General features: G+C 37.9%; 1 long non-coding RNA gene across 1 annotated transcript in view; it reads right to left on the reverse strand.

Moving 5' to 3' along the window:
• LOC108535471 (uncharacterized) overlaps positions 1–15,373 on the reverse strand; it is a 19,467-nt gene extending 4,094 nt beyond the window's left edge. The window contains exons 1-2 of the long non-coding RNA XR_001887238.1: positions 15,272–15,373; positions 8,012–8,130 (exon numbers count right to left, since the gene is read on the reverse strand). This is a non-coding gene — a long non-coding RNA (uncharacterized LOC108535471). The remainder of the gene's footprint in view (positions 1–8,011; positions 8,131–15,271) is intronic.

Genomic DNA, 15,373 nt, shown 5'->3' on the forward strand with positions numbered 1-15,373 from the left:
CTGAAGTTGCTTATTAGCTTAAGGAGGTTTTGGGCTGAGATGATGGGATTTTCTAAATATACAATCATGTCATCTGCAAAGAGACAATTTAACTTCCTTTCTTCCTATTTGAATACGCTTTATTTCTTTCTCTTGCTTGATTGCCCTGGCCAGAATGTCCAATACTATGCTGAATAGGAGCAGTGAGAGAGGGCATCCTTGTCTTGTGCTGATTTTCAAAGGGAATGCTTCCAGCTTTTGCCCATTCAGTATGATACTGGCTGTGGGTTTGTCATAAATAGCTCTTATTATTTTGAGATACATTCCATCAATACTGTTTATTGAGAGTTTTTAGCATGAAGGGCTGTTGAATTTTATTGAAGGCCTTTTCTGCATCTGTTGAGATAATTATGTGCTTTTTGTCATGGGTTCTGTTTATGCGATAGTTTATATCCTAGAAAGGGAATAAAATACCTAGGGATACAACTTACAAGGGATGTGAAGGACCTCTTCAAGGAAAACTACAAACCACTGCTCAAGGAAATAAGAGAGGACAGAAACAAATGGAAAAACATTCCATGCTCATGGATAGGAAGAATCAATATTATGAAAATGGCTATACTGCCCAAAGTAATTTATAGACTCAATGCTATCTCCATCAAACTACCATTGACTTTCTTCTTAGAATTCGAAAAAACTGCTTTAAATTTCATATGGAACCAAAAAAGAGCCTGTATGACCAAGACAATCCTAAGCAAAAAGAACAGAGCTGTAGGCATCATGCTACCGGACTTTCAACTATACTACAAGGCTACAGTAACAAAAGCAGCCTGGTACTTGCACCAAAGCAGATATATAGACCAATGGAACAGAACAGAGGCCTCAGAAATAATGCCATACATCTACAGCCATCTGATCTTTGACAAACCTGGCACAAACAACAATGGGGAAAGGATTCTATTTAATAAATCGTGTTGGGAAAACTGACTAGACTATGCAGTAAACTGAAACTGGACCCCTTCAATGTGTAAACATTACACAAAAATTAACTCAAGAGGGATTAAAGCCTTAAATGTAAGACATAAAACCATAAAAACCTAGAAGAAAACCTAGGCAATACCATTCAGGACATAGGCATGGGCAAAGACTTCTTGACTGAAACACCAAAAGCAATGGCAATAAAAGCCAAAATCGACAAATGGGATCTAATTAAACTGAAGAGCTTCTGCACAGCAAAAGAAACTATCATCAGAGTGAACAGGCAACCTATAGAATGGGAGAAAATTTTTGCAGTTTAGCCATCTGACAAAGGGCTAATATCCAGATTCTACAAGGAGCTTAAACAAATGTACAAGAAAAAAAACACACAACCCCATCAAAAAGTGGGCAAAGGATATGAACAGACACTTCTCAAAAGAAGACATTTATGCAGCCAACAAACATATGTAAAAGAGCTCACTATCACTGGTCATTAGAGAAATGCAAATCAAAACCACAATGAGATATCATCTCATGCTAGTTAGAATGGCAATCATTAAAAAGTCATGAAACAACAGATGCTGGAGAGGATGTGGAGAAACAGGAATGCTGTTACACTGTTGGTGGGAATGTAAATTAGTTCAACCCATTGTGAAAGACAGTGTGGCGATTCCTCAAGGATCTAGAACCAGAAATATCATTTGACCCAGCAATCCCATTACTGGGTATATACCCAAAGGATTATAAATCATTCTACTAGGAAGACACATGCACACGTATGTTTATTACAGCACTATTCTCAATAGCAAAGACTTGGAACCAACCCAAATGCCCATCATGTTAGACTGGATAAAGAAAATGTGGCACATATACACAATGGCATGTATACACTATGCAGCCATAAGAAAGGATGAGTTAATGTCTTTTGCAGGAACATGTATGAACCTGGAAATCATCATTCTCAGCAAACTAACACAGGAACCGAAAACCAAACACCACATGTTTTCACTCATAAGTGGGAGTTGAACAATGAGAATATATGGACACAGGGAGGGGAACATCACCCACTGGGGCCTGTTGGGGGTTGGAAGGCTAGGGGAGGAATAGCATTAGGAGAAATACTTAATGTAGATGATGGGTTGATGGGTGCAGCAAACCACCATAGCACGTGTATACCTATGCAACAAACCTGCACCTTCTGTGCATGTATCCCAAAACTTAAAGTATAATATAAAAAATTCCAATATTTTGGGGAAATTTTGCCTCTATTTGTCTTTGGGTTTTTAAATTTTTTTGTGGGTTTCTTTCTTTCTATTTTTATCTGCTTATGGTTCAGTGTGATGTTAAATTTGTAGAATGAGCTGAAAACACTCCATTTTTTTCTATGTTCTGTAACAGTGTGAATAAAACAGGAATTATCTGTTCTTTGTAGGTTTAATACAATGTGCCCAGAAGATTGTCTGGGAATTGTGTCCTTTCTAGAGTTTTGATTTCTTCTTAATTTCTTTTATAGGTACTGGGTTTCTCAGGGTGTCAGCTCATTTTTGAGTCAACTTTGCTTACTCAGTTTTTTCTACTACATTATCTATTTCAACTAATTTTGAGATTTGTTTGGCATAAACTTGTATTTGAGTTCTTATGATTAAACCTTTTTCCCACATCATTTTATTTATTTATTTATTTTAGGTTCAGGGGTACATGTGTAGGTTTGTTATGTTGGTAAATTGCGTGTCATAGGGGTTTGACATACAGATTATTTTGTCACCTAGGTAAAAAGCACAGTACCAATAGGTAGTTTTTGGATCCTCACCTTCCTCCCTCCCTCCACTGTAAAGAAGGCCCCAGTGTCTGTTGTTCCCTTCTTTGTGTCTATGTGTACTGAATGGTTAGCTCCCACTTATAAATGAGAACATGTGGTATTTGCTTTTCTGTTTCTACATTAGTTTGCTGACGATAATGCCCTCCAGTTTCATCCATGTTACTGCATATGAGATGATTTCATTCTTTTTTTACGGCTGCATATATTCCGCGGTGTGCATGTGCCATATTTTCTTTATCCAGTTTATCACTGATGGGCATTTAGGTTTGATCCCATGTCTTTGTTATTGTGAATAGTGCCATGATGAACATACATGTGCATGTATCTTTAAGGTAGAATAATTTATATTTCATTGGGTACATACACAATAATGGGATTGTTTGGCAGAATGGCAATTCTGTTTTAGGTTCTTTGAGAAATTACCAAATTGCTTTCCAAAATGGCTGAACTAATTCACATTCCCATCAGCAGTGTATAAGGGTTCCCTTTTCTCTGCAACCTTACCAACATCTGTTTTTACTTTTCAGTGATAGCCATTCTGACTGGTGGGAGATGGTATCTCATTATGGTTTTGATTTGCATTTCTGTAATAATTAGCGATGTTGAGCATTTTTTCATATGCTTGTTGGCTCCATATGTGTCTTCTTTTGAAAAGTGTCTGTTTATGTCCTTTGCTCACTTTTTAATGGTGGTGTTTTTTTGCTTGTTAATTTGTTTAAGTTCCTTATAGATTCTGGATATTAGACCTTTGTCAGATGCATAGTTTGTAAATATTTTCTTCCTTTCTGTAGGTTGTCTGTTTATACTGTTGACAGTTTCTTTTGCTGTGCAGCAGTTCTTTAGTTTAATTAGATACCATTTGTCAATTTTTGTTTTTGTTGCAATTGCTTATGGCATTTCTGTCATGAAATCTTTGACACGTCCTATGTCCAAAATGGTATTTCCTAGACTATCTTCTAGGATTTTTAGAGTTTTGGGTTTTACATTCAAATCTTTAATCCATCTTGAGTTGATTTTTATATATGGTATAAGGAATAGGTCCAGTTTCAATCTTCTGCATATGGCTAGCCAGCTATCCCAGTAGCATTTACTGAATAGGGTGTCCTTTCCCTATTGCTTGTTTTCGTCAGGTTTGTCAAAGATCAGATAGTTGTAAGTGTACTCCCATTATTTCTGGATTCTCTAACCTGTTCCATTTGTCTGTGCCTCTGTTTTCGTACAAGTACCATGATGTTTAAGCTCCTATAGCCTTGTAGTGCAGTTTAAAGTCGGGTAGTGTGATGCCTCCAGCTGTGTTCTTTTTGCTTAGGATTGTTTTGGTTATTTGGACTCTTTTTTGAATATTAGAACTCTTACATCCATATTTTATGTCTCCAGTTTTCTACTTACATATCTTTGTACTGTGTTACTACTGTGTTTTGGGATAATTTTTTTATCTCAATTTTCAAGCTATTTGATATTTGTATTTTTCCATTCTTCTATCTAGTCTATATATTTAATTATTTAAATCAAGAGTTATATTTTAAACTTCTAATTATTTCTAAAAAAATTTTACCTTTTTCAATACCATACCTGTTCTATTTTATGGAAACAATATTCTCACATCTGTGTGTGTGTGTGTGTGTGTGTGTGCACGTCGCGTTTGTGTTTTCTGTTTCCTTGATGTAGCAGATATTCATTAGTATCATTTTCTGCATCTTCTTTGGTGAGAGAAAGTTCATATTGCTGAGTCATGTATCACTTCCATCTCTGCTATCATGCCAGTAAGTTTCTATGCTTATTGACCAAGCCGTAGGGTAGCCAGTGAAAAAGGCTAAATGAAATCCACAGGACAGGTTTTCTTCTCCTCACTAGGTAGGATTCTCCTCAGTGGAGAAGCCAGCCCTGTGTGAGAACTCAATGGAACACAAATATTCTCCTACTCTGCCATTCTGAGGAGTCCAGCAATAGGTCTTTTTTCCAGACTTTTGCATAATGAATTCTCTAATCTTTTTTCTTTCCTATCCATGACTGTCTGGCCAAGCCATTAACTCTTTCCCATGGACTGTAGATTGAAAGCCTTCTCTCTCTCCTTTCAGGGAAAGTGTAGGGCCAGATGCACTATTTAAGTTTGCTCATTGGGCGCACTTGGTTTCTCATGTTGCCTGCTTGGCCCTCTTCCAAGCGGTACTTTCCTTCTTCTCTCTCTTTCCCTGGCTTTCCTTTCTCTTCTAAAGCTTTTTAATAAACGTTCACTCCTGCTTTGAAGCTTGCCTCAGTCTCTAATTCTGCCTTATGGCACTCAGTCGAATTCTGTCTTCTGAGGAGGCAAGAATTGAAGTTGCTATGGACCCGTAGATAGGCCACTGGTAACTTGGTGTAACTCCGATCCCTTCCACCGCTAACATATTTGGTGTCATGACTTGGATACTTTCGTAGTGGAAAGCCGCTGCTGGACCTTCCACCTAGAGGGCAAGTCTGCTTCCTTGTTTTCACGTTGCATGCCACGTGACTTCTTAAACATACATTTCCTGTTATTCATGCACCGTGGTTATCTGCCTTTGTGCGGCAGCAAAGGTGTGGGCTCCCGTGCGGATATTCTCTGAGGTTTATATCTGTTTCTACCAGCTCAAGTGACCTTTAATCCTTCCTCTGCTTTTTCTTTCAACTAAAATTGGCTCTTAAGAAAAAAAAAACACAAAAAAATGCATAAAATTTTGCTCATTGAATATATTGCTTTTTCTGATTGTCCTTGTATTGGGTTACTTACAGTTGGGGCTTTAATATGCAGCAGTTCAATTTTGGCTGGTGTCAGTTACAAACCAGGCTGACATTTTTTCTTCTTCTTCAATTGACTAGTTATAGGGAACTCCTCATAAGGCCATGTGTATTAGTGTGTGGCGAGTTTGCAATGTAGCAAGAGTATTTGTTAAATACGTATTTCCCAAGAGGGAAATAGCTTGCTCTGATAATTTTAGGATTTTGCTAGCAACACTTGCTGGAGTGCCTGTATAGTATCTGCATCTGTAACAATTTAAAAATCATTAGATATACTGGGTCATAAAGCCAGAGCTTCTTGAACTGCAGCCTAGACTGGCTGCAGAGCCTTCTCTTATCCTGGGCCCTACTCAAAACTGGCAGCTTTAACATGTACTCAGTTTGGTAGATGATTGCATTAATGGCCCCACTTAATGGCTGCCATGTATCATACACTTTGACTTGTAACTTTATAATCCCTTTCTATCTGTTGTTGGGCTTAGCAATGAGGCTTGCCTTGGTCAATGGGATAACAGATAACTTGACTGAAGAAGAAGCTGAAAAAGGTGCTGTGTGTTTGTATCTTTTTCCAAATCCTGTACAGTATTAGGTTGCTGGAAGATATGACACCATGTGTGAAAGAGCTGAGTTTTCCCAGCTGGGACTATCCCAGAATAGTAAGTCCCTAGTTGACTGATATAAAAATAATAAATGACTTTCATTTGAAGCCACTATATTTTGAAGTGGTTTGTTTTATAGCATTATTAAGGTGATAGATAACTGATACAATTGGTAGATGGATAGGAGGAGCACACTCAGATGCCGCATTCATACACATTGCCTTCTGAATGGAAAGACACTACCAAATACTGCCTTTTTCATAGTTGTAGGGTGTTCAAGGCACAGTGTCTTATCTTTCAACTTTGGAGCTTTCCCGGCATAACCTCAGAAAACTAGACTCCTGGAACGCTCTCTGAAATGTCTTCCAAATTTTCAATCTTGTTAGCTGACACTGCTGCACACCACTGGCTCACATCTCCTTTTTACCTTCCAAACTATAGGAATACATCTCATTGTCAGATTCTAAATAATATATAAAACCTAAGCTGCAAAAGTCTTGCACATGTAATATTGAGCTTTCTAGAGCTTGACATATGGGACCAGAATATAGAATAGAAAGAGCCATGAATAGATACCAAATACCAACAAATACAACTCAAGTTGTATTTATCCATTCATAACCTGCAACTTGAGAAAACACTGCTAGACTGAATCCACCTTTCCAGCCTTAGCACTCACTTTTCTTTATGTGTCCTTTTCCTTGGCCAAACAGAATCATTCTTCTCTGTATGCATATCACACTAAGCAGTTTTCTTTTTTTTTTTTTAGCTCTGCCTATTTAAATCCTGTTTATCTGTCAGGGTTATCTCAAAAATCATTGGCTTTAGTTAGCTTTCATGGATACTGTATTAGTCTGTTCTCACAGTGATATAAAGACATAACTGAGACTGGGTAATTTGTAAAGAAAAAAGGTTTAAGCAGCTAATGATTCTGCAGGGTGTGCAGGCTTCTGCTTCTAGGGAGGCCTCAGGGAGCTAACAATTATGGCAGAAGGCAAAGGGGAAGCAGGTACATCTTCACATGACTGGCAGGAGAGAGAACAAAGCAGAAAGTGCTACACACTTTCAAACAATCAGATCTTTTGGGAACTCTATCACAAGACAGCACTAGGAGGATTGTGCTAAACCATTAGAAACAACCCCCATGATTCAATCACCTCCCACCAGGCCTCTCCTCCAACACTGGGGATTACAGTTTGATATGAGATTTGGTTGGGAACACAGAACCAAACCATATCAGATACCTCCAGAAAGAGAGGCTTTTTCTCTCCTTTAAAATTCTTTCATGATTTGTACTTCTTTCACCATACTTGTCTTATTTCACCTGACATTACTGTAATATTTGTACATCTCTGATCACCTTCTTCTATTGTAGAAAGACCTTGGGAATAGGGATAAATTTCTTAATTACCTTTTTATCTCATGTCATGCTAATAAAATGTTTTGGACAATGTGTATTCTCTATAAATATTAGTTGATATGAATTGAAATATATTCACAGACAATGGTAGGTGTTGTGCTAAATATTGAGATGAATATGGATGGTACTCACTCTCAAGGAGCTTACAGACTGCTCACATTGGACGATATTTCAGCTCTGTACCTTCAAAGAGGACAAAGTTTATAATACTTTAAATGGGACCACAGTTAGTGAGTTGGGTTCTCTCACAGCCTACTGGGACAAGATTTGGCAGGAGAAATGTAGGGAGTAGTAAGGAAACTTATTCTTATAAAGCTCATTTTTAATTAATAAAGGTTTTGCTACAAGAAGTACTTCACCCATAAGAAAGAACTAATAAAATATTCACAAAGCTGCTTTATTTCCCAGCCAGTCCTAGCTTAAGCACAGTCAAAAGAAGCTTTTGGCTACATTACTTACCATAGAATATACCTTGTCTTCTTAGTCCCTGCAGAACATGCAGCTTCTTGGTTCATGTTATTCTCACGTTCCATGATATGGTAACTTGTGACATCCCTTCCTGCCTTCTCTTTCACCTTCTAAAAGAGGAGGCTACTGATTAATTTTCACTCCAGGTGGGCTATCTTTAATTGAGTTAGCTGTTGACATTCATGGGATTTTTCCTTTGCCATGTTCTATTAATAGGAGAAAATGGGTGGAGAAGAACCTTATGTGCCATATTCTATTCAGATACTGGTTATGCTTTAGGAAATGGAAGAAGCCAAGAAGGAAAGGAAGAGGTGTAGTCTGTGGTCTCTGAACCCAGCAGACTGTGGATATATAAATTTCTCTACTCTGTAGGCCTGAGTGAGACTGATGTTTTGCAGGCCCACAGAGGATGATCTTCTCTATATGAAAACATAGATGTCAAGTGTTGTATTCAGCCGTGAGAGATGACTGCCCTCTGTTGTTTCGGAATTAAGAAAGTGGAGACTCAAAAAGCTCGGTGCCAATGGAAAAATCAACAAATATAGCTGTCACTGAGGAAAGCAGTGCAGCAAGATTTTGTTTTACCCTTTGCCAACCTCAACTCACCAATGTGCTGGCTACATATGTTTAGAATTAGCAAGTAATGTTTTATCCTTCATTTCCCCATTCCCATCCCCCACTTTTTCAGTTGCTTATCCAAAATGGAACTAAGCTTACAGGCTTCTTGGAGGTCACCCACCTCTCAATACAGGTGCAATTGAAACAGCTCCCTCCTAACTTAGCTCTTCCCTGACCACCTTGCTCTCTGACTCTCATTAGGTCTGGAGTGATTTTATTTTCATAGTTCTCTGGAGGGCTAATGAGCTTTTAAGTAACACCTGCAGCAACTCCAGATTCTACACAGTGACTTAAGTTTTCAGAGAATGTTTTAAAGAGTATTTTGTTGGGGGGCAAATTCCTTGCCCAGATAAATGGAATTGCAGCCATGAGAGCAACTTAATCCAACATCCACATTAACTCTTTTTTTTTTTTTCACTGATATGCCCAAACTCTAATGCCTTCATTTCCCCTTCATTTGCAACAGCAAAGCCTCCTTTACCAGAAAAATAAATGTGCAGTTGGCAAGAGCTGAATAGAGGTCTGCTTAAATGATTTTAATTTACGTTAAAATGCTAAGAGCAGTTTTCCAGGTCCCCATTGAACACCTCACAAAATGAAGTTTTCAAAGCCTACCTTTAAAAAAGGAACTAAAAAATTTAAAAACATTCTCTTTAATTTTAGCTGCCCCAATTGTATCTTTTATTCCTGCCCTACTGGGATCAAGCAGCTGGTTAGGAGTTTACACTCACTTCGTCTTAGTGCTCTGGTCTGAAAGTTAGAGACCTGTCTTCTATTCCTGCCTCCAAACAAAAACTTGTATAAGTTTGAGCTTATCATTTGCTCTCTATACTTCCTTCTCTCACAGAATGAATGGTAACTTAAATGTAAAGTATATAAAAAATCAAAACCACTTATGAGAAAATACTTAGCTTTTCTGGATGCTTTTACATTTGTAATATCTATTATTTCTTTTGATTGGCATCTGCTTGGAAAGAAACCACCAAGTAGTTGACCATTCAGTCTTGTCAACTCTTTTTTTTCCATTTTTTATTTTAAATTCAGGGGGTACATGAGCAGGTTTGTTACCTGAGTATATTGCATGATGCTGAGGTTTGGGTACAATTGATCCTGTCACCCAGGTACTGAGCATAGTACCCAATACTTAGTCTTTCAACTCTTGCCCCACTCCCCACTCCCCATTCTAGTAGTCCCCAGTTTTTGTTGTTGCCACCTTTTTGTCCATCAGTACCCTATGTTTAGTTCTCACTTATAAGTGAGAACATGCAGTATGTGAGTTTCTGTTCCTGTGTTAATTCACTTAGGATAATGAATTCCAGCTGCATCCATGTAGCTGCAAAGGACATGATTTTGTTCTTTTTTATGGCTATGTAGTATTCTATGGTGTATATGTACTAGATTTTAAAAATCCAATCCACTGCTGATGGCCACCTAGGTTGATTCCATGTCTTTGCTATTGTGAATAGTGCTGTGATGAACATGCATGTGTGTATATCTTTTTGGTAGAAAGATTTGTTTTCTTTCGGGTATATATCCAGTAATGGAATTGCTGTGTCAAATCGTAGTTCTGTTTTAAATTCTTTTGAAAAATCTCCAGATTACCTTCCAAAGTGGCTGAACTAATTTATATTCCTACCAATGCCATTAAAAATGGCATTCTGCTCTCAGTTACAAGTCTAGGAAAATGTCTGCAGCTTTTCCTGGTATCTTTCCCTTACAGTGTCTCCAAGCCTCTCCCCAAGTTAGCTCCAGGGCCTAGGGGAAACGAAGTGTTCTCCCTTGGCCTGGGTTGCTCAGATCCCCAGTGGAAAGGTGAGTCATGGAGGAAGGCTCTCTGCCTCTCTTACCTACTGGGGATTCACTCATTTTTACCAGTCCGATGCTATCATGGGGGCTCTTTGCCAGTGTTCTCCTCTCCGGGATCTGGGGTGTCCTTCATAATTAATTCTGATGGATTCTTGTTTTTCTTTGTGAATTAAAGCTCACAAAGTTGATCTTTGTGTAGTATCTTGCTATTTTTCAAGTAGCCTAGGTGTGCTAAAAGCCTCTAATCTACCATCTTGGAACAAAACCCTGTCAACTCTTGAGACTCTTGATTATTGATTATTATGGCCTAATTTTTAAACCAGGTTAACTTTTGTCTACCACTTAGTATGAATCAAGGTTAAAACTTCAACAATTTTTTTATTGCACAAAGATCTAGTCATGGAGATACACACCAGGACAAGTGTCTAAAGAATAAGAATTATCTCAAATGTTCAAACTAGGTCATAAAAGTATTATGAAATAGTTAATTATCTAACGCATTTTTTAGTTAGGTTTCAACATTTTTCTAGTACTGTGCTAAAGTTCTGAAGGAGATACAAAAGTCACATAAGGCCTTGTCATTATGTAACTTACAGTTTACTTTTGAGTACAAAATTGTTATGTGTGTATACATGTGTGCATGTGTAGATATAACACAAGTGGCCCATGTTAAATGAGGTATGCTCACTTCAAATGTAAGCAGCTCAGAGAAGGAAGACAGCATTGGAAGTTTAAATGATCATGAAAATTTTAGACTTTGGATGGATGACGGAGGAGAGAAAGGGAATTCTAGGATGTGAAAACAATATGAAAGGAAGGAACTCTATGACCTAATTGTCAACTCAGTAGGAGGCATGCTCACCTAGATGGCTCAGATTTAAAAATCAAGCCAAATTGAATATACTAGCTTTTTTCTGAAACCCTCTTCTTCTGTGTTTCGTAATTCAGCAGGACCCTAATATTTACCTAATTTGTTAGCCTGCCCAGCTAGGAGTCATCCTAAACTCTCCCATTCCTACTACTTCTATTCTGTCATTCTTTCTCTGTTCTGGGGCTGCTTTTTGAGAGCTCCCAGGATGCTCATTACCTCAAGGACTGGAATAAGTTCAAGATTGTTACTGACCTCACCTCCTACTAATTTAAATTCTTCTCTCTTATTATCACCCTTTGAGAGGCTTTGCCCTTGAATTTCTCATCTTGGACTAATGTTTTCAAATTCGTTAACTGATTTAGATTGACTACCCAACTCTAATCAGGCACTTCCTTGAGTTAAAACTTCTGGTTTAATTTCCTAGTTTCCTCACAAGACAGTTCATCTCTGTTCAGCCAGAATACCTAGGATACCAGAAACTGGTTAGTCTCGGTTTCTTAATCCTCTCTTGTTTATTCCTACTCTGTCTGCCTTAGTTTAGGAGTTCATAATCTTTTGCCTGATGTGGTAGTTTGAGCTAATATGTTCAACAAGTGTTCATTCTCTCTTTCCTCACCCTATGGGTAGAGAATCCTACTGTGTCCTATAGACACTGAGCTTGGCCGTGAGACTGGCTGGTGGCAGGTGGATAGAAGGGATACTATGCTAGCTCTGAGTAGAGGCTTTAGGAGATATTGCCTGTTTCTTCCCACTCCACTATCTCCCTGCACTCCTGCCATCCACCAGTAGAAGAACAGAGAAGACACTGCTCCTTCATCATGAATTTTGAAATGGAAAACCCATGGAGCACACAGGAGTCTGCCTATGTAGTGTGGAGCCAAGCCAAGCCTGGCCCAACCCAGCCAAGCTAAAACCGACCGTGACTGACCCACAGACCTGTCAGTAAGAAGCAAATGTTTGCTGTTGTAAACCACTAAGATTTTGAATTGTTTAATAAAACCTGACTATATTCCTGAAATTTTATAAAACTTCATACCTCATCTTCCCAGTCTTACCTTCCTCCCATCTACCCTTCACATTAGATTAAATACAAATTCTTCAATAGCTCCAATAGCTCCAATGTCCCACAGGATAAACATCCAAAATGGAATAAGAGACCCTTACTTGCCCACTCTCACCTCTATTTCTGTCTTGCATTTTCAGCTCTAGTTATACCTACCTACCTAATGTTCCTGTAATTCACAATGCTTTCTCTTAGTGTCCTCTTCTGCAAATGCAGTCAACTGTTTCAAATACCTTTGCCCAGACCCCCTCCCTCTCCCACCTGATGGATGGGCTGATGAAGGGCTGATGAAGCCCTTTCCCCTGCAAAACTTATAAGATTTAAGTGTTGCCACTTCTGGAGGGCCTTCCCCCATTCCTCTAAACTCTCAAAACTATTTGCCTAATTCCAAGAGAACAGACTTTGTTTTGAAATAGATTATTTTTATACCTCCTTTTCAAAAAAGCTTGATTGTGAACTATTTCCTGATAGCAAGTTGGTCTTTTCATCTTTTTATTCTCAGGACTTAACATTTGTTTCATGCATATTTTAGATACTCAATAAATGATGCTGTGGATATTTAGCTGATTTTGAAATTTAATCTGCTTAATGTTCTTCTACCTGGTTAAACCACTTTCACTTAAGATACACATACCATGAATTTGGATTACCTTCTCTGTCACCAAGGTGTTACTTCTGGAACTATACTTGAAACATTAAGTGGACACAACCATGTAAGCAATGCCCTGATCAACAAATAAAGCATTCCCAGCATCCTTCTTCTCTTACCAATTGCTACAAACACTTCCCAGAGAATAAGTATTTTTCTGACTCCATAGATCAGTTTTGCCTGATACTTTAAAACAGTATGTAAATGGAAATAGAGGGTATGCCCACTTTCATGTCTGGCTTTTTTCTTACTCAACATTGTAATTTGTAAGATTTATTCAAATTATTGTGTATAGCAGTAGATCATTTTTATTGCTGTATAGTACTCCCTAGTATAAATATATCATAATTTTTCCATTACACTGTTAATAGTTATTTAGGTTGTTGCCTAAATAGTTATTTAGGTTAGTTTTGGGCTCTTATGAATAAAGGTGTCACAAACACATTTTTATACATGTCTTTTGGTGCACATATGTGAATTTCTGCTGAGTAAAAACCTAGGAATTGAATTTATGGTTCATAGGGCATTTTATGTGTTCACCTATGGTAGATACTTCTAGACTTTTCTCCAAAGTGACTGTACCAAGAGTTCCTCTTGTTTTGTATACTTGCCAGCTCCTTGTCTTGTCAGTCTTTTTACTTGTAATCATTTGGGTGGACATGTCGTGTCATTAATTTGCATTTCCCTGATGACTAATGACATTGAGCACTTAAAAAAATATGTGGCTTTTTCATTTTTTTTTTAACCATTTTGATATCTTCTTTTGTGAAATCTCATTTTTCTTTGGGTTATTGTTTTCTTATTTGTTTATATGAATTCTCTGAAACCAATTTGTTGGTATTTTGATATACCATTTTTTTTTTTTTTTTTTTGCTTCTACCTTCCCAAGACAGATTGGTCTGTAATTTTCCTTTTTTATTATATCCATGTCAGCTTTTAGTGAAGGATATCCTGGTCTCATAAAATGAGTTGGAAAGTGTCCTCTCTTTTTATATTTTTTGGAAAGTTTAATGTAAGGGTGGTGTTATTTCTAATTTCTTCTCTAGGAGTCAGTGAACATAGTACACGAGCAGATGAGCCCTAGAATCAGAGTGCACGGACTGAATCCTCACTTGGCTACTTTCTTATCATGTCAACCTTGGGAAAGATACACAATCTATTTCTGCCTCAGCTTTCTCATCTATAAAATGGGGATAATAAAAATATTTACTTTCTGAAATCTTTGTCAGGATCTTTGAGTCACATGTAGAATTCTCACTACCATTTCTGGCACACAATAGGAGTTCAATAATTATTATTTATCCATCTATTGAATATTTTTGCATACAGTGCAGTCTTATTGAAGCTGAAGCCATGTCCTTCTTATGGTGTTGGTTCAACAATAAACATTCCATGGGTTGAGGAAGTAAGTGGAACCTTTCAAAGCAATGCCAAAATCAAATTCTTCTTTATACTTGGCCTTTCCTCAGGGATATTTTTTTTCTTTTCCTTTTTCTCTATTTTGTGAAATGTCAGGGAAGAGACATAAGAAGCTTTCTGTGGAAATAGTACCCAGAGAAAGACATGGATCTTAGTCATGGTATTTTTTTGGGGTTTTGGCAATGTCCTAGGTGGGTGTGGGTCCACATGGCAAATATTCCAGTGGTTAGAGGGGAGTTTGGACTTTTGATTTTTACTGCCTGGTAACTAACCTCAGAGATCTTTGGTTTTTCTTTTTAACAAAAGGAAGTCCAGTCTTCCCAGGGTGCGGTTTGAATTCCTGATTTGGTGGTTGTTCCGGGCTCTGAACATTCTATGCAGTTTTAAAACAATAATAGTTATTGCTATGCAAATGTCCCCCCCCCTTTTAGCCTTTGTGTCATTAAAATGCCACTCAAGTGGAATGTTTGTTTTCAACTGGCTTATATCTCAGATTTAAGATACGTGGATCTCTGATGAACTCTGAAACAATTAATACTACATCTTCATCAGAAAAGCCACAGAAATTAGGGTTAAACAGGTCTTCTTGTGGTTTTCTCTTATCTTTTTCCAGCTTTACTGGTTTCTCTGTCTGTTCTCCCTATGTCTTCTCTCAGTCTGCTATTTTGAGTTTGAAATGAATTATCCCTTCCAGACCTCCCCTATCTATCCCCACCCCAACATATGCACATTCCTCCTCTTGCACAGTTCCTGACCTATAGTCCTTCATATAAGCGAGGAAAAAATAGAAAGATAACAACACTTCTGTGGATTCGCGTAGCTCACATGTGTCTGATCTCCTGAGGAGAAATCGCTCCACTCAATAAATCCCATGATCCAGCCACAGAAATCTTTGCCATTTCAAAGAATAATTTTCATGATTCTGTG

Source organism: Rhinopithecus bieti, unplaced genomic scaffold (genome assembly GCF_001698545.2).
Source record: "Rhinopithecus bieti isolate Rb0 unplaced genomic scaffold, ASM169854v2 scaffold_12478, whole genome shotgun sequence".
Taxonomy (NCBI): Eukaryota; Metazoa; Chordata; class Mammalia; order Primates; family Cercopithecidae; genus Rhinopithecus; species Rhinopithecus bieti.